This window comes from Bidens hawaiensis, unplaced genomic scaffold (genome assembly GCF_021521415.1).
Source record: "Bidens hawaiensis isolate Kalapana, Puna unplaced genomic scaffold, B.hawaiensis_p1.1 tig00005897_1, whole genome shotgun sequence".
In the NCBI taxonomy this organism is placed as follows: Eukaryota; Viridiplantae; Streptophyta; class Magnoliopsida; order Asterales; family Asteraceae; genus Bidens; species Bidens hawaiensis.
Window position 1 is genome coordinate 1 of NW_027491387.1, and position 21,212 is coordinate 21,212.

Below are 21,212 nucleotides of genomic sequence, written 5' to 3' on the forward strand. Positions count from 1 at the left end.
GCACGGGGATGCATGCATTACAAAGACCTCAATCGTTATAGTCGGAGAAGCTTACACTGAAGGGGAGATCTGATATGGAAGACGCTGGGTGATTGGTAGATTTGTGAAGCTACAGGACAGTTTCAGACACGGCTGGTTGACTGCAAACAGAAGATCATCAGTTAAGAGGGAGTCTGTTGGTGTATGTTTTGTAACAGATGATCTTTCGTGTTTTGTTAGAATTGAGAGCAACGGTCAAAGGGGAGACTGTTGGTGCATTTTGTGACCGTCGCTATGCAATTCTGACCAGCGGAACGCCACAGGCGAAGTTAGCACAACTTCGCCTTAGGCGAAGTTAGCACAACTTCGCCTACTGAAGCCCAGGCCCGTGAATGTTTGTCTATATATAGTTGTGTCTTGTTTAGTTTTAGGATCTAGAAATCAGTGTGTGTTTGAGCAGCTTGTTTATTGAGAGAGAGTAAGAGACTAGAGTCGTGTGAGACGACCCGAGGTAGAGCTCACCTCGGGTCAGTCGTGTTTTCTGTTTTTGTTACGGTATGTAATGTGATTATTTTATATATGAATCTGCAGATTTGTTTATCCCGTTCTAGTATTTGTTTGTGTATTTGATCGTGTACGTGTTTGTGTTATTCGTCTTGTACACCATTAACGAGTCTAGGAGGATTCCGCACTCCTAGACCTCGTGCGGATCTCGTATCGATCGGCGACGCCCCAGCGGGGACCTACAAGATTGGTTAGGGTTACGTGAGATTGGTTCGCCGTAAGAGCCTAAGGCTCTGATACCAATTGTAGGTTCCTGGACGGATCGTACACGGGATGTCGCTATCTGCGCAGGTGCGGAATCCCTGCGTAGTTAGATACGAGCGTAGAATACGTATAAATCAAACACACGAGCAATAACCGAAACACGTTATATTGATAACCCGAACACGTGACACGAGGTCACTATTACAGACTCTGACAAGTAACACTCGAACTAATCAACTGAAACAAACCCTAACCAATCTCGCGAACTCTCGAACTCTCCAACTCTCTAAACTGTTACGGTGAACAGTATATATAAACACGACAACTTCGCCTCAGGCGAAGTTGTCCATAACTTCGCTTGTTCAACAAGTTCGCCTGAGCGAACTTGTTAACAACTTCGCTTGTTCAACAAGTTCGCCTAAGCGAACTTGTTGACAACTTCGCTCGTTACATAATCAAAGACATAATTACATTACAGACTCGATTACAAACATTAGACTATGAACTACTGACATACATGTACCAACAACTAATTATCATAATAAAATGTAATTTCATGTGAAACCAAGTCCCAAACGAAGAAACAAGCGAAAAGACGAAGAAACACAGAAGAAAACACAAGAAAAGAAAGAAATACGCCCCCATGCCTCAAGAAACACTCCCCCATGCCTCAAGAAACACGCCCCCGTGCTTATGAACACCAGAAAAGACAAAAATCTACAAGAAAAGACAAAAACTGGGAACAAAAGAACGAGGCCGTGCCCCTTGCCCATGGGGCCATGGTCATACATAAGAATCGACAAAACAAATCTGGCACATGTCATAATAAAACACGGGGGCGTGGCTACATAAGCACGGGACCGTGACCGTCACTCCAGATTTCCTATAAATAGTAGCTCATGTTGCACTCATTTGGTGTGCCTTGAAGAGAGTTCTATCTGGTTTTCACTTATAAAAACACACACTAACACTCATATTGAAGATCTAGTGAAGAGTTTGAAGGCTTGGAGATCATCATCATCAACCATCATCATCATCATTAGGAAGGAAAATTGTTCTAGTTTAATCATGTGTTTGCTACTATCATCCATTCTAATGTTCATAATAATGTTCATTATGAGCTAAACTCCATTTACCATCTAATATTTATGAAGAAGCTTTGTTTTACTTGATAATTATATAAAACATATGGATTAGTCTAGTAAAGTACATGGTTATCTTACAATTATCTTTTAATGAGAAATGATTCACCATCTTAAATCAACAATTCAAAGTTAGTGATTGTCAATTCTATTGGCAATCATTCATGATCGATTCATGTTCTTGAAAGATAGAAATACTTTGATAACTTATCGAAACATGGATCCTTATATTGTACATAGAAATGATGAGATATAAGATATGATTTATTTCTCTAAGTTTTGGTAATCCGAAAATGGCATTGCCTAGGATATCATGCTAGTTAAAGAAATCATATGTTAATGGAATGTGTTATAACCTACTTAAATAAACCAAGGGGAGGTTATTTGATGAACTATAACCACCATGTTAGAATTGGTATTTGAGAAATAGAATCAATCCTAATCTTTCTACTTTACGAAACTACTTGCCAACTTAAATTGACATTCGTGTGGTAGCATGACATTAGGAAATGGTTGACTTTAAAATGCGTATGCTACTCCTCTTTTATCATAAATGCTCGCTTAGAAATGAGGAGCTATCTATCATATATTATTACGGAAAGTTTTACCACATGTTTACATATTAATTATCAATGATAAAATGGAGTGGATTCTTGATCTTAGATGATAACCTTCATATAATTGAACTACTTGTTTAGAATCTCTCGTCTTGGTCACCTATATATTATATATAAGTATTTATAGTTTATAAAAAGTTCAAAAAATTAAACCCAAATATGATTAAAACCTCTGATTAAAGTAAAACGACGATTCATTATTAGAAACATTTGTGTCCACGGATCGATATTTGGTTCTTACCAACACTATTCTACATATACGATAGGTACACTTGCCTATTTTGTGTGTGTAGTCTTCGTAGAAAACACTTTTATAAATTTAAAACACGATCTTGTGCAAAAGCTAAATATCCAATCCGTTATAGTTTTACTACCACACGCAGCACACATCAAGTTTTTGGCGCCGTTGCCGGGGACACGGTACGTTTTTAAGAACGACCCAAGTTTATATTTAATCATTGTCTATAATTGTACAAATTTTTCTTAATTTTTATTTTATTATTTTTTTTCTAACTATTAAACTATATAATTTTACGGCTAGCCTAATTTTAACTTTTATTTACCTAATATTTACCTTAGCTTAATTAACTTAGACCTTAGTTTAGTTTAGAATAGCTTAGCCTAACTCTTAGTTTAACTTTAACTGACCTTTAGTTTAATTTAATAGTTTAAATTTTGATTTAGTCCCATGTATGTCCTCCCTCTACTTTTGAGCCTGAGCTTTTTCTCCAATTTCTTATCCGGAACGACTCTTTCGTCGATGAACGCGTAAACGGACTACAGAAACCGCCGAAACAATCAAAGACAATTCAATAGAAGCCACTACATCAGGAGAAAATCAAACCGAAGAAATGATGGCGGCCCAGAACTATTAGCCGAACATGAGCCAGTATGCCAAGCCAACTCTCGAAGGATATGGCAACGGAGTGGCTCCACCCGATATCACCGAACATTTCAAAATCAAATCAAGCACCATTCACATGGTGGAAAATTCTGTTCAATTTCATGGTCTCCTCGACGAAGACCCTCTTTCTCATATATCTCGATTCTTACGAAACTACGGAACATTTAAAATCCAAAACTGTTCAGAATATCAAATCAAACTCAAACTCTTTCCTTTCTCTCTAAGGGGTCAAGCCTTAGAATGGAAAGAATCTGTCACCTCTGGCTCCATCACTACCTGGGACCAGATGGTTAAACAGTTTCTCCTCAAATATTTTCCGCCAGATAAAACTGCCAAATACCAAGCCAACATTAGCGGATTTTGGATCGATGATGAATCGTTACACGCAGCATGGGAGAGATACAAAAGTTTTCTAAGAAGATGCCCACATCATGGACTAAGCGTATGGTTGTAAGTACAAACTTTCTTTGACGCACAATCCAGTCAAAACAAACATGCCATCGACCAAATCGCCAGTGGAGACCTGGGATCCAAATCACCTAACGAAGCATTTGAAGTCCTGGAGAAAGCTCCAAAGAAGAGTTTCTCCTACAACCCACCAAGATCTACACCAACTCATAAAGGAATACACCACGTCGATTCCAACACTCTTGTCACAGCACAGCTTGGAGCCCTTTCTAAAAAATTCGAACAACTTAAAGCCGAGCTATCAAAAACCAGACTCACCTGTGACACTTGTGGAGGAAGTCATAAAGCAAGTGACTGTAAACAAGCCATTATGTCCATGGAAGAAGTCGATTTCATTGCTCGACAGAACAACGCTTTCAGCAATAACTACAATCTAGGATGGAGAAACCACCCGAATTTCAGTTGGAAAGACGGAGGTAACACTCAACCTTTACTCAGATTCGAGAAAAGACCAATGAATCAACCCTTCCAACCAAAACCCCAATTTCAAGAACAAAGTTCCAGTAGCCATCAAAATCCAAGCTACTCGAAAATCAAAGAAATGTTGATCCAAATTATGACCAAAACAAATGAAGCAGAGAAGAAGGCCGACTCAAGAGTTGTTGATATCATCGGAGTATTATTAAAACATGAAGCCGAAACAAGCATCATTACAGAATCTAGAAACTCAAATTGGACAAATTGCCCGACAATTATCCGAAAGACCAACCGGCACTCTTCCAAGCAACACAATCACCAACTCAAATTCGACAGCTAATGCTGTTACACTCAGAAGCAAATACAACCACTGTTGCCTCACCCAATTCAGAACCAGTTACGGAAAATGAATTCCATGATAAAACACAGAAAAGACTGATTCCAACAGGCACCGTACAACCCAAGGAGCTAGTCCGAACTTATATTCCACCTATTCCTTACCCCGAAAGGCTGAAGCAGGAGAGATTGGAAGCTCAGTATGAGAAGTTTTTAGAACTCTTCAAACAACTTCATATAAACATCCCTTTTATCGAAGCCATCGCTCAAATGCTAAAATATGCCAAGTTTCTCAAAGAAGTGCTGACAAACAAGAGGAAGCTGGAGGAACTCTCGCATGTCACTCTTAGTGAAAAATGTTCAGCAGTCCTCCAAAGCAAGCTGCCAACAAAAATGACCGATCCAGGGAGCTTTACTATCCCTTGTCTTATAGGAAATTTGTCTGTTAGCAATGCCCTGGCTGACCTAGGAGCTAGTATTAATTTAATGCCTTATGCGGTCTTTGCAAAACTAGGGATAGGAGAACCAAAGCCCACCCACAAGAGCATTCAGTTAGCTGACCGATCTGTTAAATATCCTCGGGGCATTGTTGAAAACATGCTTGTCAAGATTGACAAGTTTGTTTTCCTAGTAGATTTTGTAATTCTAGACATAGAGGAAGACAAAAGTGTACCTCTGATTTTAGGAAGACCCTTCTTAGCCACTGCAAAGGCTATTATTGACGTTTGCACTGGCAAACTCACTCTTATGGCCAACGACGAGGCAATCACTTTTGACATAGGAAAATCTATGCAATATCCGCAACATCACGATGACACAGATTCTATAGTCAGTTGGTATATGCGATATTCCTCCATCAATAACCCACTAGAAACGCAAGTCTTAAACAAAACCATCGCCATACCCATTTTAGAGAAAGAAAATATCAACGATGACTTTCAGGAAGCATCAGAAGTAATATATGAGATCACCGAATGTAATGAAAAATCAAAACCATAAATTGAAGAACCACCAGCCTTAGAGTTAAAAGAACTACCAAACCATCTCGAATACGCCTTCCTAGAAAAAGACTCTCAACTCCTAGTAATTATTTCATCTCACCTTTCTAAAGAAGAGAAATACCAACTTCTTAAGGTTCTTAAGAGTCATAAGAAGGCCATCACATTGAAGATCATGGATATCAAGGGCATCAGTCCTTCGTTTTGTACTCACAAAATTCTCATGGAAGAAGAATGCAAACCCGTTGTCCAACATCAAAGACGTATCAATCGCAACATGCAAGATGTGATGAAGAAAGAAGTAATCAAACTCCTTGATGCCGGGTTAATCTACCCACTCTCATATTCACCTTGGGATAGTCCCGTTCAAGTAGTACCCAAGAAGGGAGGAATGACAACTGTAATGAATGAGGACGAACTAATACCAATGAGGACCATCACAGGCTGGCGAGTTTGCATTGACTACCGGAAAATTAATGACGCCACAAGAAAAGATCATTTTCCACTTCCTTTCATCGATCAAATGCTTGAACGATTATCTGGAAAAATGTTCTACTGTTTTCTTGACGGATTTTCCGGATATTTCCAAATTCCCATCGCTCCAGAAGATCGGGAGAAAACCACTTTTACATGTCCGTGCGGAACCTTCGCCTACCGAAGAATGCCATTCAGACAATGTAATGCTCCAGCCACCTTCCAATGATGCATGGTGGCCATCTTTCACTAAATGATCGAACACTCTATGGAAGTATTCATGGACTCTTACGATCGTTCCTTGAAAAACCTCGACATAATGCTAGCCAGGTGTGAGGAAGTAAATCTAGTACGCAACTGAGAGAAATTCAACTTTATGGTTAAAGAAGGCATCGTTCTGGCTCACAAGATTTCTCAAAAAGGATTAGAATTCGATAAAGAAAAAATAGAATTAATATCCAAAGTTCCGCACTGTGACAATCGTCAATTTCAGGTTAACTCCGTTAACTCAACTCCGTCAATTCAAACTTAAGATCACTAAATCTATAACGCACACTTCATTACATTTACACTAGGGTTTGGACGCTTAACACTTACTACATGTGTAGTCTTTCGGGATTTGCACCGAAACGCAAACGAGTTGACGCAACGATTGATGAATAAACGAAAAACGTCAAAACAATAATTATGTGATAATTATGTGTTAACATATGTGTTACTTTATTATATTGTGTGTAATGCTAGACAAGAAATAAGAACTAAGTTAGTTAAGTTAGAAAAACAACACTTGAAAGTAGAGGGACTTGAGTGTAACTTGTATATCTATAAATATATCATTAACTTAACCCTAACTATTATTATTAATATAAACCCAACCCCGATCGGAACCCTCCCACCCCAAAACCTTGGCTGCCGTCCACTTTGCACACACATACATCAAGAAATCAAGCTTGTGATTGAAGAACTAGGTGCTAGGAAGGTATAATTGATCATCCTTTACATTCTTGTTGATTGATTTTGATGTTTAATGGGTTAATTGAAAACCCTAGATGAGCCGATTTCATGTATGTATGAAGTTAACATGATTGTTGTTGATTGATGATGATTTGATAACTAGATTGAATCTTGTTGCATGTAAATTGTTGTGTCTTTGATTTGAGTTCAAACACAAACCCTAATCAAGTATGTAATATGTAATTGATGTGCATGGATGGTGTTTATGGAGTCTAGAGGGTCATATGAATGCATGATAGTTCATAGGTTGTTAATATATTGAGTTTGGATGCGAACAGTTTCTGGACAGAATGTGTATTTGATGTTTAAGTGACTGTAACGAAGTGTAAACGTGAAAATTGGTTGAGATTATTAGTACTGAAGTAAACTAGGTTGAGTCTAGTTTCTATAAAGTATAAGTTTGTAATTTTTGGACAAGTAGAAGTTAACTTTTATGATTTTACAAAAACGTTGTGCAAAGCTGAGCTGTTAGACCTGCTGTTAGGTTGTTTTGTAAATATTATATCCCATGAACTACGAGACCAATTGGGTTGGTTCCACTTCTGGAAGTTGACTCATTAAGTTAGGGACCTAACCCAAGTGGTCTTGCATTTATTGGATTTTTCGTTTAACGGGAATTGCAAATAACATTCTGTTGTGCATGAATCTGACTTTTATGAGTTTGCTGTAATGATTTGATGATTGTGAGAGAACTATGAGTAATAAAAATGTAATAAAATATGTTCTGGAAACCTAAGACATATGTGCTTCTGTGATGATTTTTGGTAAATTAATTGAGACGCTATGATCAGTGAAATAGTACAATCTTTATAGTAGGATTTCTGTCTCGGTGAAACTAGCTGCTGAGTTTTGTGAAAATGCATGAAATATGATACTTGCTAATTTATTATCGTGTTATGACCAAATTGCCTTTGAGGGGAATGATTGCAAGATAATTGTCGTGTTTTGACTAAAATGCCCTTGCGGGGAATAACTGCTAATTGATTGTCATAATTTGACCAAAATGCCCTTATGGGGAATAATGGCTAGTTAATTGTTATTTGTTGACCAAAATGCCCTTACGGGGAAAAATTGCTATTAATGTACGTTATGAATACATGACACGTGTATGATTGCTTACACATGTGATGTGTCACAAAAACACTTGTTAAAGTCACACACGATTCACGAACGAAACACGAAACATGTTATGTGCATAGGTATTATGTGCCGGGTCTAGAGACTCGATAATATTCCGACACTTAGAAAAATCTCTTTGTTGTTTTAGAACGTTAGAGAGAGTTTTTCGGTGACGCGCATCTTGGTGATTTATTTTGGGAAATTCTTCGCAAACAGTGAGTTTCACTTTCCCCTCTTTAAACTGTTTTCAAACGCTTTTCACTTGGGGGAGATAACATACTCCACAACGCATTTTAAGATTTTGTTAGTAAAATATATATCACTTGTAAAGGCTAAGTGGCAAACGAAACAATTGAAGTCCTACACATCGAACCGGTTAATATTTGGAATAGCGAGTCACTGTTGAGTAGTACTACTGGGTTTGACAAACCCCACCCAACGCTAAACTCGACTGGAGGTCGAGCGGGTGTAATTTTGGCTAACACGTACCATGGTCTGGAGGACCTGGTGACAAGGCACTTACTAAACGAGTCAGCTTCGGTGTCGAACACTTAGTAATACTTGTTGTATAGACTAGCTACCTATCGATATATAATTTGACATAACACTATCTGGTAACGCAAAACGCTTAACGCAAAACGCCGTAATGTGGTTACGCAAAACGCTTAACGCAAAACGCCGTAACGTGGTTACGCAAAACGCCGTAACGTGGTTACGCAAAACGCTTAACGTAAAACGCTGAACGCAAACGCTAAACGATTTATTTTATATAACTTGTGAACTCACCAACCTTGTGTTGTCACTTTTAGTATGTTATTCTCAGGTAGCCGAGGCGGGCGCGCGGTTTTGGAACATGCATTAATTGAAAACGCTTTTGTCCTGCAAACTTATTTTTAACGATTATCTTTGGTTTTAAGTCGTCCTGCGTGACGCAACTTTTGATTAAAGGTTTTTACGCTTCCGCATTTAATTACTCGTAAACGTTTTCATGGTTTTGAAACTTTATTTTATGGTTTGATTATAACTGATGATTCCGATCCTGCCAGTTCACACCCTCTGACGGTAAAACTCCGTTAGTGGATTTTGAGGGTGTGACACGCACCCAACCTCAGTAAAAGCCGTTAGAAGTTTTCTAGGTCAAGCAGGATTTTACCGCCGTTTCATAAAAGACTTTTCCAAAATAGCTAGACCTACGACCAAACTTCTGGAGAAAGACGCACCATTCGTCTTTTCTAAAGAATGTGTTAAATCATTCAACATATTGAAAGACAAACTTGTCAACGCACCAATCATGACTACACCCGATTGAACCCTTCCATTCGATATCATGTGCGATGCAAGTGACTTTGCTATTGGAGCCGTACTCGGATAACGCAAGGAAAAACACTTACACCCAATTTCCTATGCTAGTAAAACTCTCAACGATGCACAAGAAAATTACACCACAACAAAAAAAAGAGTTACTAGCCGTAGTTTTTGCCTTTGAAAAATTTAGATCATACCTCGTTCTTTCCAAAACCATAGTTTACACCGACCATGCCGCCATACGTTACCTCTTCAGTAAGCAAGATGCCAAACCTAGACTTATCCGATGGATCCTACTACTCCAAGAATTCGACATAGAAGTCAAGGACAAGAGAGGAGCAGAGAATGTAGCCGCAGACCATCTCTCACGCTTAGAATGTCCAGCTTCATAGGAACATCACGAGTAAATCATCAATGATAATTTTCCACATGAAGTTCTCATGCATATCCAAGCAGTCATACAGGAGAAAGACGAAAGTCCTTGGTTTGCCGACTTCGCAAACTATCTAGCTTGAAGAATCCTAAGAAAAGGACTTACTCATCAACAATGGAAGAAATTATTTTCCGACCTTAAGTTCTACTTCTGGGAAAATCCTTACTTGTTTAGGATAGGTGCCGATCGGGTTGTTCGTAGATGTGTAGCAGGAAAGGAAACCTTAGATATTCTCAAACACTGCCATGAAGGACCTACTGGTGGATACCACGGTACCGCCACTACGGTCAAAAAATTGTTTCATGCAGGATTTTTCTGGCCCACCATATACAAAGACACACATTTTTTGATCCAAGCAAGTGATGCTTGTCAAAGAGCCTGAAACATCTCAGCCAAAAATGAGATGGCTCAGATAGGCATTCAAATTTGTGAAGTCTTTGATGTATGGGGAATAGATTTCATGGGACCATTTCCTAACTCGTTCGGAAATAAATACATCCTTGTAGCAGTCGACTACGTATCCAAACGGGTAGAAGCACTAGCTCTTCCCACTAACGATGCTCGAGTAGTTGTACGATTTCTGAAAAAGTTATTTTCACGATTCGGTACTCCAAAACCCCTAATCAGTGACAGAGGTACCTACTTCTGTAATGCTTTAATGGACAAAGTCTTAGCGTCATATGGAGTTCACCACCGACTAGCAACACCATGCCACCCTCAGACCATTGGGAATGTAGAGGTCTCAAAATGGAGTAATTAAAAGAATTTTAGAAAAACCATAGGGACGAATCGCAAAAATTGGGCAGAAAAGTTACATAACGCTTTATGGGCCCTTAGGACAGCCTACAAAACCCCCATAGGAACAACACCCTTCAAACTAGTTTATGTGAAAGCATGTCATCTACCAGTAGAATTAAAACACAAAGCCTATTGGGCTCTCAGGGTAGTGAACTTCGATCTAATGTCCGCCGGTATAAACCGAGAAGATCAAATTCACGAACTCGAAGAACTAAGAACATTGGCCTATGAAAATTCTTGGTCTTACAAAGAAAAGACTAAACGTCTGCACGACGCCCATTTAAAAGGAAACAAGAAGTTCCAATTTGGCGATCGTGTGCTGTTATACAACACACATTTACGTCTTTTCCCAGGAAAATTGAAATCACGATGGACAGGCCCATACATAGTTGAGTCAGTATTTGACTATGGGACAGTCGAGATTTCAAATTCAAACGGCCAAAAGTTTAAAGTTAATGGACATCAATTAAAATCATATATCGATGGACCATTTGAAGAAGTTTCGGAGGTAGTAACCCTCCAACTCCCTAAATAGAAAATTAAGGAAACAAGGTATGGCCAAGACCTTAACAAACTAAGCCTTATAAATATTTGTTTTACTTGAAAAAAACACACGGGGGCGTGCTTAAGGAAGCACGGCTCCATGCCAAAAATTGCGGGCCGGAATCTTCGCTGCAAAAATCTCAGTCAGACTGGTTCGTAACAAAATTGTCAGAGTAAAAACACGGGCCGTGCTTCCAAAAGCATGGGGCCTTGCTTAGGTATCTGGTTGGCTATAAAAGGCACCCCTTGCCAAAGAATTCCTTGCACCAACCAAAACCTAAACACTCCTCTCTGAAATTCAACATGCCTACTGAAATGAGTGAAGCAATTCCTGTTCCTCAACAACCGAGAAACGATTCCTGCCATGTTTCCAAAACCAAGCTTCTTTAGAAACTTCAAGAACTCGTCAAGAAACTCACCGAAATGAATCTCCTTACTGAGATGTGTCTCGTTCAACTGACCGAATCAGTGGAGAACATGAAAATGGAACTTCGAGACATTAACGAACAACCCCAGTTTCAAGTTCTTGGTTTCACGTACTTTCCACCACCAGGACCAATCGGAGGACGAGAACCTTTCGGGGAAGTCTAGGAAAATTAATTTTCTATTTTCATGTGTAAACAAGTGCTTCACGCACATTGTGTTAAGAATTTCGGGCTTAACCCGAATATTTTCATATCTTTAGGAAAACCGGGCTTATCCGTATTCGTTTTAGGACCTTTAACATTAATGAAAAGAAATTTTTAGGATGACCAAATTCTTAAAATAAGATATTAAACATCGTCCCAAAAAATTTCTGGCTCTCGCATTTTGCTGAAATATAAAAGAAAATCTTAAATAACAAAAAGCAAGGGTCGTGCTTCAAAAAGCATGAGGCCGTGGTCACCCCAGAATCTCAGTATGATATGCGCTGACTCCGTACAATTCTCTGACTAAGAAAAATTTATTCTCCTAGCAGCACGTGGCCGTGCTTTCGAGAGCACGGGGCCGTGTTTGACTTTCCAGTCTCTATATAATGCATGAAAAAACTCACTATTCCATTCACACCAAATACAAAATTACTGAAATGGAATGCAAGAAAGTTGAATGGAGGCCAGTGAGGAAAAGCAAGCAACATGAATCTTCCTCAAACCTTGAAGAGGGGGTCATGAGGCTACAATGCATTACGAGAGACCAAGTCGAAAGCAACATTCAAATTGAAGCTCGCGTAATCGAGCTGATCAACAAAGTCGAACTACTTCCATTTGAAAACTTCCATGTTGTGGATGGCCACCACAAGGATGTGGTTTCCAAGCTCAACTTTCTCAACCGGGAAATCACAAAGCTCGACAAAAAGCTTTCCGAGCTCTTGGAAGTTAAGCAAGCCCCACCACACATTCAAGACCTGTTCGGGAATGGTGGTCGTTGAAGTCCTGACTTTTTTTTATGTAGTTGCCCCCGCTAGTGTTATGTGTTAAAGTCTAGGATTGTTGTTGTACTTTTCATTTTACTATGTTTAACAATGTTTTATGTTTTAATAAAATTTAGGACTTTTAATTACTGTCTTAATCCTAACCTACAAAGAAAATCAGTTAAAACACGAACCAGCTTTAAAATTAAAATAAAGAAACTGTCTGCATAATGCAGCACGGTACCGTGCTTCCTAAATCACGGGTCATGCTTTTATGTTCAGTACAGTTACGAATTTTAATTATTAAAACAACTTTTCTAACCATTCTACCCTAAAACCAACTTCGTCCCTGTACAAGAACAGCCGACCACTCCCTCATTTCACCAATTTATGCATTAAAACTTCAATTTCAAATCAAAGGTATGTTAATTTAACGATTATATTGTTCAAATTCATCTTTCTAGGTTTAGTTTAACCCTAAAATCTCTTAAATTGATTGAATCGGGTCTAAACCCGAACAATATATGGGTTATTCTATTAGTTTAGGATAATGGATTGTTTAATAGTTGTTTGTTAAAGATTGGTTGAAAGGAACCATTCGGCTTTGGATCTTGAGTTGAATATCCAAAATAAAAATAAACCCAAATGGTGTAACCGGTTAGAAACGAGGGTTCGAATCTAGATAAAGTCGAAATTAGAATTAAAAACAGGAATCGTGCCTTGAACAAACACGAATCGTGGTCACCCTTTGGTCACAAAAAGTCAAAGTTTGTATAAAGTGACAAACAATAACAGCACGGGCCGTGCTTCTAAAAGCACGGTACCGTGCCCTGCTCTCTGTTCCACTAACTGAATAAATTTTTACAAATTTTGACTAATTTAGATACAAATTGCAGATGGTCGAGTATGATGATGATGTTCATGCATTTTTGGTCTTTCCCGGACATGATTCAAGGAATAGACGGGCCAACACAAGATTAACATACCTCAACCGTCGATATCCAGAGGCAAACTTCTATGCATGCAAACCCACATTGAAACAAGTCAACCAATGGAACCTGTAGAATGCCATTGTGAAAGGACCGTGGAGATGGGTCCTTGGTCAAATAGGAGAGGCTATAACTGAACTTACAAAAGAGTTTTTGGCTTCTTTCCAAATAAAGACCAAGAAACCGGATATGTGGGATAAAGACGCCATTGAATTCAGATGCGGGGGTATATGGAACACAACTTCTTTCACTAAACTCGGTATCGATCTGCGAATACACACGGAAGAGGAAACAGACCAAGAAATCTGCTTCAGGGCAGGAGCAACATTTGCAGAAGAAGACGGTGACGAAATGCAGAAGCTGGAAATACACAGGTACATGCATGGGAACTATTGGGCTTTTAGGATGACGCAAACAGCGCAAACAGTTCAAGAAGCACCACCGTACGGGGCCCACTCATGAGATATATACATCGACTACTGAGACAAACAGTAACGGCACGCAGCAAAAATAAAGAAGTGGTAAATCTTAGGGATTTGTGGGCACTTTACTGCATAAAGATTAGAACCGCTTGCAATATTACTTATCTTTTCTGCCAGCTTTTCAGAACAAATGTAGAAGCCGAAAGCCCGAATACCCCAATATTTGGCGGTGCATGGATCAATAAGCTTTACGAAGCCTATCATGTGGACAGAAAAGGAACACAAAGCCCTGAACCCATTGCTCTTGACCTCAGCTTCTGCAGTAGAATGCAAATAGCCCGACTTCTAAACGAAAGAATGGAGATCTGGAGGTTCGTCAACAACCGGGACCAAATTTGGGACCCGTAAAGCCATTTAGAGATGGAAATGAATGATGAACGGAAGGACAGAATAGAAGCTCAGATATAAGCTGAATATGCACGAATAAGGCTTCGTAAGACATTTGACCCGGACACAGGTAACTGATGAGTTGCGGCATTGGTAGGTTGGGTATGGGCATGCATGGGATGGTAGCACTTTCATGACACTCTTATTATTATTATGTCTGTTGGAACAATTTACATTCCGTCGTTTACTTGTTTATTTGTGTGCTTGGTTGGACACTTTTATGGCTGTGGGTGCCAAAACATTATTAGTAGGTACTTATTTAGCCCGTTAGGGCAAGGGATGGATGATTGCATACCTAATTTTCAGCCAATTATGCTTGGTTGTTTGTGGTTGTTTGCAGTTTTATATTCTACAGGTACAAAACAGGAAAACGGACGATAAACATTGGACGCTCTATCAAAATTTCATTAGCCCGTAGGGAAGTACCTCTCCATTTTAACCCACCATTCTTAATTAGAATTTTTATCTTTCAATGAATCTTTGCACATTGAGGACAATGTGAGATTCAAATGTGGGGAGGGGAAATTACTTGACCAATTGCTTGTTCAAATAATTATAAAAATTCTCTAATTAACAAAAATTTTTGCAGCAAACAAAGATCATTTTTACAACAAAACCTAAAGAAAAATCCAAGAAAAGTGTTTGCAAATAACCAATTATTAATTTACTATAACTAAAAAAGTGAAAAAGTAAAAAAGAAGTTTTGTAATATTGAGAAGAATTTTATGTAGAATATGGCGTTTATACCCAATCCCTCTGTTACTGTGAGATAAACCTCATGCCATATAAATATTTTTTCGGAAGCTTTGAGGGAGTCATATGTTTCGTGTAATTTAGAACTTGTCACAACTAATCATTTCAAGACTGCATGAAGAGTTATTTAAAGAAGAAGGTAATGTTTTCACCTTTCCCTCAAACCATTCCCCAAATCACAAAACCCAAAAACCTTCACCACTTTATCCATCTCACCGGTAAAATACAACATTGGCCTTTTACCGGCAGACCCTAAAGAACTGGAAATGCATTCTTTTGATTTCAATTTCCTTTGTTGCATACATTTCGCAAAACCTAGTTTGCCTCCAGAACTTAGGGAGAGAATCTTTCTCTTTAGCAATGAGGTAAGAAAAAAGTGGCGTCAAAACGAACAAAAGCCACCATTTTGTGGAGTTTCCAAAAACGCAATGAAGAGAAAAGAAAAAAGATACGAACGATGTTTAGGCTACGTAAACTGGTCCCATGAAGGAAGATGTAGAAAAAGTCAAACTCAGTCTCAGCATGAATATACCGAACTAATGAGGGTGGGGGCTATTAGGCTCAAAGCCTAACGATCCACTATAGTTGGAAGTTATGTTTAGAACAGGATTGAGGAAGAACTAATCCACGTCCTCGCAAAGCTGGTCTTGACGATCTGACCTTTAAAAGAGTCACTAGGTTTGTAGTATAAACTTCAAAAAAAAATAGTTTAATTTTCAGCAATTGGGATGTGACAATCGTCAATTTCAGGTTAACTCCGTTAACTCAACTCCGTCAATTCAAACTTTAAGATCATTGAATCTATAACGCACACATCATTACATTTAAACTAGGGTTTAAATGACGCTTAACACTTACTACATGTGTAGTCTTTCGGGATTTGCACCGAAACGCAAACGAGTTGACGCAAACGATTGATAAATAAACGAAAAACGTCAAAACAATAATTATGTGATAATTATGTGTTAGACTTATGTGTTATGTGATAACATGATTATAAACGTTAACTCAAGACGAAAACAAGCTAGTTAGGCTAGAAAAACAACACTTGAAAGTAGAGGGACTAGAGTGTAACTTGTATATCTATAAATATAACCTTAACACTTAACCCTAACTTATTATTATAAACCTACAAGCTCCGATCGGCCCCTCCCTTGCTCCCTCTTGGCTGCCGTCCACAAGCACACACACATACAAGCCCTAATCAAGTGTTTAATCCAAGAACTAGGTGCTAGGAAGGTATAATTGATCATCCTTTACCTTCTTGTTGTTTAATTTTGATGTTTAATGGGTTAATTAAGAACCCTAGCAGCCGATTTTTATATGTATGTATGAGTTAACATGATGGTTGTTGAATTCATGATGATTGATAACTAGTATTGATGTTGTTGCTTGATTGATTGTTGTCTTTGATTTGAGTTAAAACACAAACCCTAATCTTGTATGTATGGTGTAATTGATATGCATGGATAGTGGTTGTAGTGTCTAGCATGTTATATGATTGATTTATGGTCCATAGATAGTTAAATTGTTGAGTTTTGATGTGAACAGATTCTGGACAGAATGTGTATACGATGTTTAAGTGACTGTAACGAAGTGTAAACGTGAAAATTGGTTGACATTGTGGGTACTGCAGTAAACTAGGTTGAGTCTAGTTTCTATAAAGTATAAGTTTGTAATTTTTGGACAAGTAGAAGTTTACTTTTATGATTTTACAAAAACGTTGTGCAAAGCTGAGCTGTTAGACCTGCTGTTAGGTTATGTTGTAAATGTTATATCTCATGAACTACGAGACCAATTGGGTTGGTTCCACTTCTGGAAGTTGACTCATTGAGTTAGGAACCAAACCCAAGTGGTCTTGTATTTATTGGATTTTTCGTTTAACGGGAATTGCAAATAATATTCTGTTGCGCATGAATCTGACTGATATGAGTTTACTGTAGTGTTTTGATCATTATGAGAAATCTATATGGAATAAAAATAAGATAAAATATGTTCTGGAAACCTAAGACATGTATGTTTCAGTGGTGATTTTTGGTGAATTAATTGAGATGATATGATTGGTGAAATAGTACAATCTTTCAAGTAGAAATTCTGTCATAGTGAAACTAGCTGCTGAGTTGTGTATAAATGCATGAAATCTGATATTTCTTATATAATTGTTATGTTTTGACAAAATACCCTTGCGGGGAATAGTTGCAAATTGATTTCCATGATTTGACCAAATTGCCCTTATGGGGAATAATGGCTAGTAATTGTTATTTGTTGACCAAAATGCCCTTACGGGGATAATTGCTAGTAAAGTATGTTAGTAATACATGACACAAAAGTAATTGTTCACTCACGTATCGTATCACAATTGTACTTGTTTAAGTCACACACGATTCACAAACGAAACACGAAACATGTTACGTGCATAGGTATTATGTGCCGAGTCTAGAGACTCGTTAAACATACCGATACTTAGAAAATCTCTTTGTTATTTAGAACGCTAGAGAGTTTCTACGACGCGCATCACTTGGTGATCTAATTCGGGATATTCTTCGCAAACAGTGAGTTCACTTACCCCACTCTTAAACTGTTTTCAAACGTTTTTCACTTGGGGGAGATAACATACTCCGATAAACGCATTTTTGAGATAAACACATATTTAATATTTTGTTATAAATTATATATCACTTGTAAAGACTAAGCGGCAAACTTAACATTTGAAGTCCCACACATCGAACCGGTTAATATTTAGAATAGCGAGTCACTGTTGAGTAGTACTACTGGGTTTGACAAACCCCACCCGACGCTAAGCTCAACTGGAGGTTGAGTGGGTGTAATTTTGGCTAACACTTACCATGGTCTGGATTGACCTGGTGACGGGCACTTGATAAACAGTCAGCTTCGGTGTCGAACCACTTAGTAATACTTGTTGTATAGATTAGCTACCTATCGATATATAATTTGACATAACATTATCTGGTAACGCAAAACGCCGTAACGTGGTTACGCAAAACGCAAAACGCCGTAACGTGGTTACGCAAAAGGCTTAAACGCCGTAACGTGGTTACGCAAAACACTTAACGTAAACGCTGAATGCAAACGCAAAACGATTTATCATATATAACTTGTGAACTCACCAACCTTGTGTTGACACTTTTAGTATGTTATTCTCAGGTAGCCGAGGCGGGCGCGCGGTTTAGGAGCATGCATTAAATGAAAACACTTTTATTCTGCAAACTTATTTTTAACAGTTATCTTTGGTTTTTAGTCGTCCTGCGTGATGCAACTTTTGAATTAAGGTTTTTACGCTTCCGCACTTATTTGCATTTAAACGTTTTTATGGTTTGATTATAACTGATGATTCCAATTCTGTCAGTTCACACCCTCTGACGGTAAAACTCCGTGAGTGGATTTTGAGGGTGTGACAGATTGGTATCAGAGCCATTGGTTATAGCGAACTAGAAGCTGCATGCATACTAGACTATAACCGCGACGACCCATTAGTTATAATGATACGCACTGCATAGGTTTGTGTAGTCTTGAAATCTTATCTCTTTACCTATTTTCACTCATACGCGCGCGCATACACGGCTTACCTGTAGGAATGTCGACGCCACCCTCATCATCATCCGATTCGATGACGCATGCTCACGGGAAGGAACCTCAGTTACCTACCGCCTCGCCACCCCGCGTAGTCCCGGAACTCGAAGCTCCCGCACCGAAGAGGTACCGCCTATCCGGAGGCCTTTACGAAAACGACGTTAGCTGGGATTGGTACCCTAACATGATCAGACGTATGGTCTATCGCGAACAAGTTCCCCCGTTGCCTCACCCGAACCATCCTGCTTATCCCAACACCCTACCACCCATAACCGAACCTGTAGAGCGAGTTCTCGCAGCTGTCGTTTCTTGTTTGGAGCGTGATGTGGGTTACATGCGCTACACGAGAGAGAACGTTTCCAGACTGTTTAAAGACGGAACCGAGACTAAGGAGGAGATTGCCCGCATGGCAGCGGCAATGAAAGATATGCAAGAGACTAGTGAGCAACAAATGAAGGTTATGATGAAGATGCAAGCTGAGATGATAGACTTGCAAGAGCAACTCCAAGAAGCAAGGACCCGAACTGAGATAGCGTTAGAGCGTTGCGATGTCTTACAAATGCAACTTGCTCAGAACGCAGCCGAACCTGAGGCAGAGCCTGAGGCCGAGCCTGGGGCAGAGCCTGAAGTAGAACCTGAAGAAGATCCCGAAGAGGAGCCTGAGGAAGATCCCGAGGAAGAACCTGAAGAAGAACCGGCTGAGGAGGAGGCACACTCAGAGGTGTCCTCAGATGACGACATCTAGTAATGATGACACTTAGATGGAGGGGTTGTCTCCATCCGAACTATTATTTTTCTATGATTTTTTGGATTGATTGGAAATACTTTGTAGCGAATACAATGGTTTTAATCATGAATTTTTTTTTTAGACTAATATGTGGTTGTGATGCGATGTTGTTTCTTATTTTCTTTCTTACCTATCTTTTATTACATGTATGGTGTGTTGTATATGAAAGAAAAATTCATGTTTAACATTTTATACGGTGATTCTAGGAAATGGCTGGAAGAAACGCTGGACGAGGACGTGGTAACATCATCATGACTGCAGCTGAACTCCAAACTCTGCTGAATGACTATGTTGCGGCCGCCTTAGCCGCACACGTACAGAATCAAACTGGAGGTCCGAGTGGAACGTGTACCTTCAAGAACTACCTTGACTGCAAGCCCAGTACGTTTAAGGGCACTGAGGGAGCTATAGGCTTCCTGCGTTGGGCTGAGAAGGCCGAGTCGGCCTTTGAGATGTGTAATTGTCCCCCTGCCAGTAGGGTCAAATTCGCTGCTGGGACACTTGAGGATTCCGCCCTCACTTGGTGGAATTCAAACGTCCAGATCCTTGGGTTGGAACTGGCTAACGCGATGAACTGGGAGGAGTTCAAGAGCATGATGCGAGAGGAGTACTGTCCGAGGGAAGAAATTTCGAAGTTAGAGTCGGAATTTTGGTCGTTGAAGATGGTGGGCTCGGAAATCGAAGCCTACACTACTCGTTCGCACGAGTTGGCTGTGATGTGTCCGCGGATGGTGGATCCGCCTAGCAAGAGGATAGAAATGTACATTGATGGTTTAGCACCGCAAATTCAGGGCATGGTGACGTCTTCCAGACCAGCCACGATCCAACAAACGATCCGTTTAGCTCACAAGCTGACGGATCAGGCTGTGACCCAAGGTACGTTACCACCTAGGGGTTCGACCACTAAAGCCCGTGACAACCCGAGTAATGACCACGTCAGCAACAGTAACAGCAACAGCAACCCGAACAGCGGGAAGAGAAAGTTTGACAACACCAGATCTTCATCCTCGAACCTCCCACCGCAACAACACTACCGTAAGCCCGAGTTCACTCGGAGCTTTAACACTCAGAATCACAACAACAACAACAACAACAACGGTAGCGGGCAGGTTTCGAGCGGATATGCTGGGAAATATCCAAAGTGCAACAGGTGCAACTATCATCATGTTGGCCAGTGTGACCGTGTCAAGTGTCAAAGATGCGGAAAGATAGGTCACCCAGCGAAAGAGTGTAGAGGAGACCTTGCGGCAAAGGGTGCTCCTAAGCCACCGATGACAACTAAGGGATGTTTTGAATGTGGGCAGGAAGGTCATTTCCGGAAGGATTGCCCCAAGCTGAAACAGAATGACAACAATGGGGGTAATGGAAGTGGCAGTAATGGTGGAGGAAATGGCAAAGGAAGAGCGTTTGTGATTGGATCGGGTCAAGCCCGCAATGATCCGCATGTGGTGTCTGGTAAGTTCCCTGTAAACGATTGTTTTGCTTCTGTTTTGTTTGACACTGGAGCTGATAGGAGTT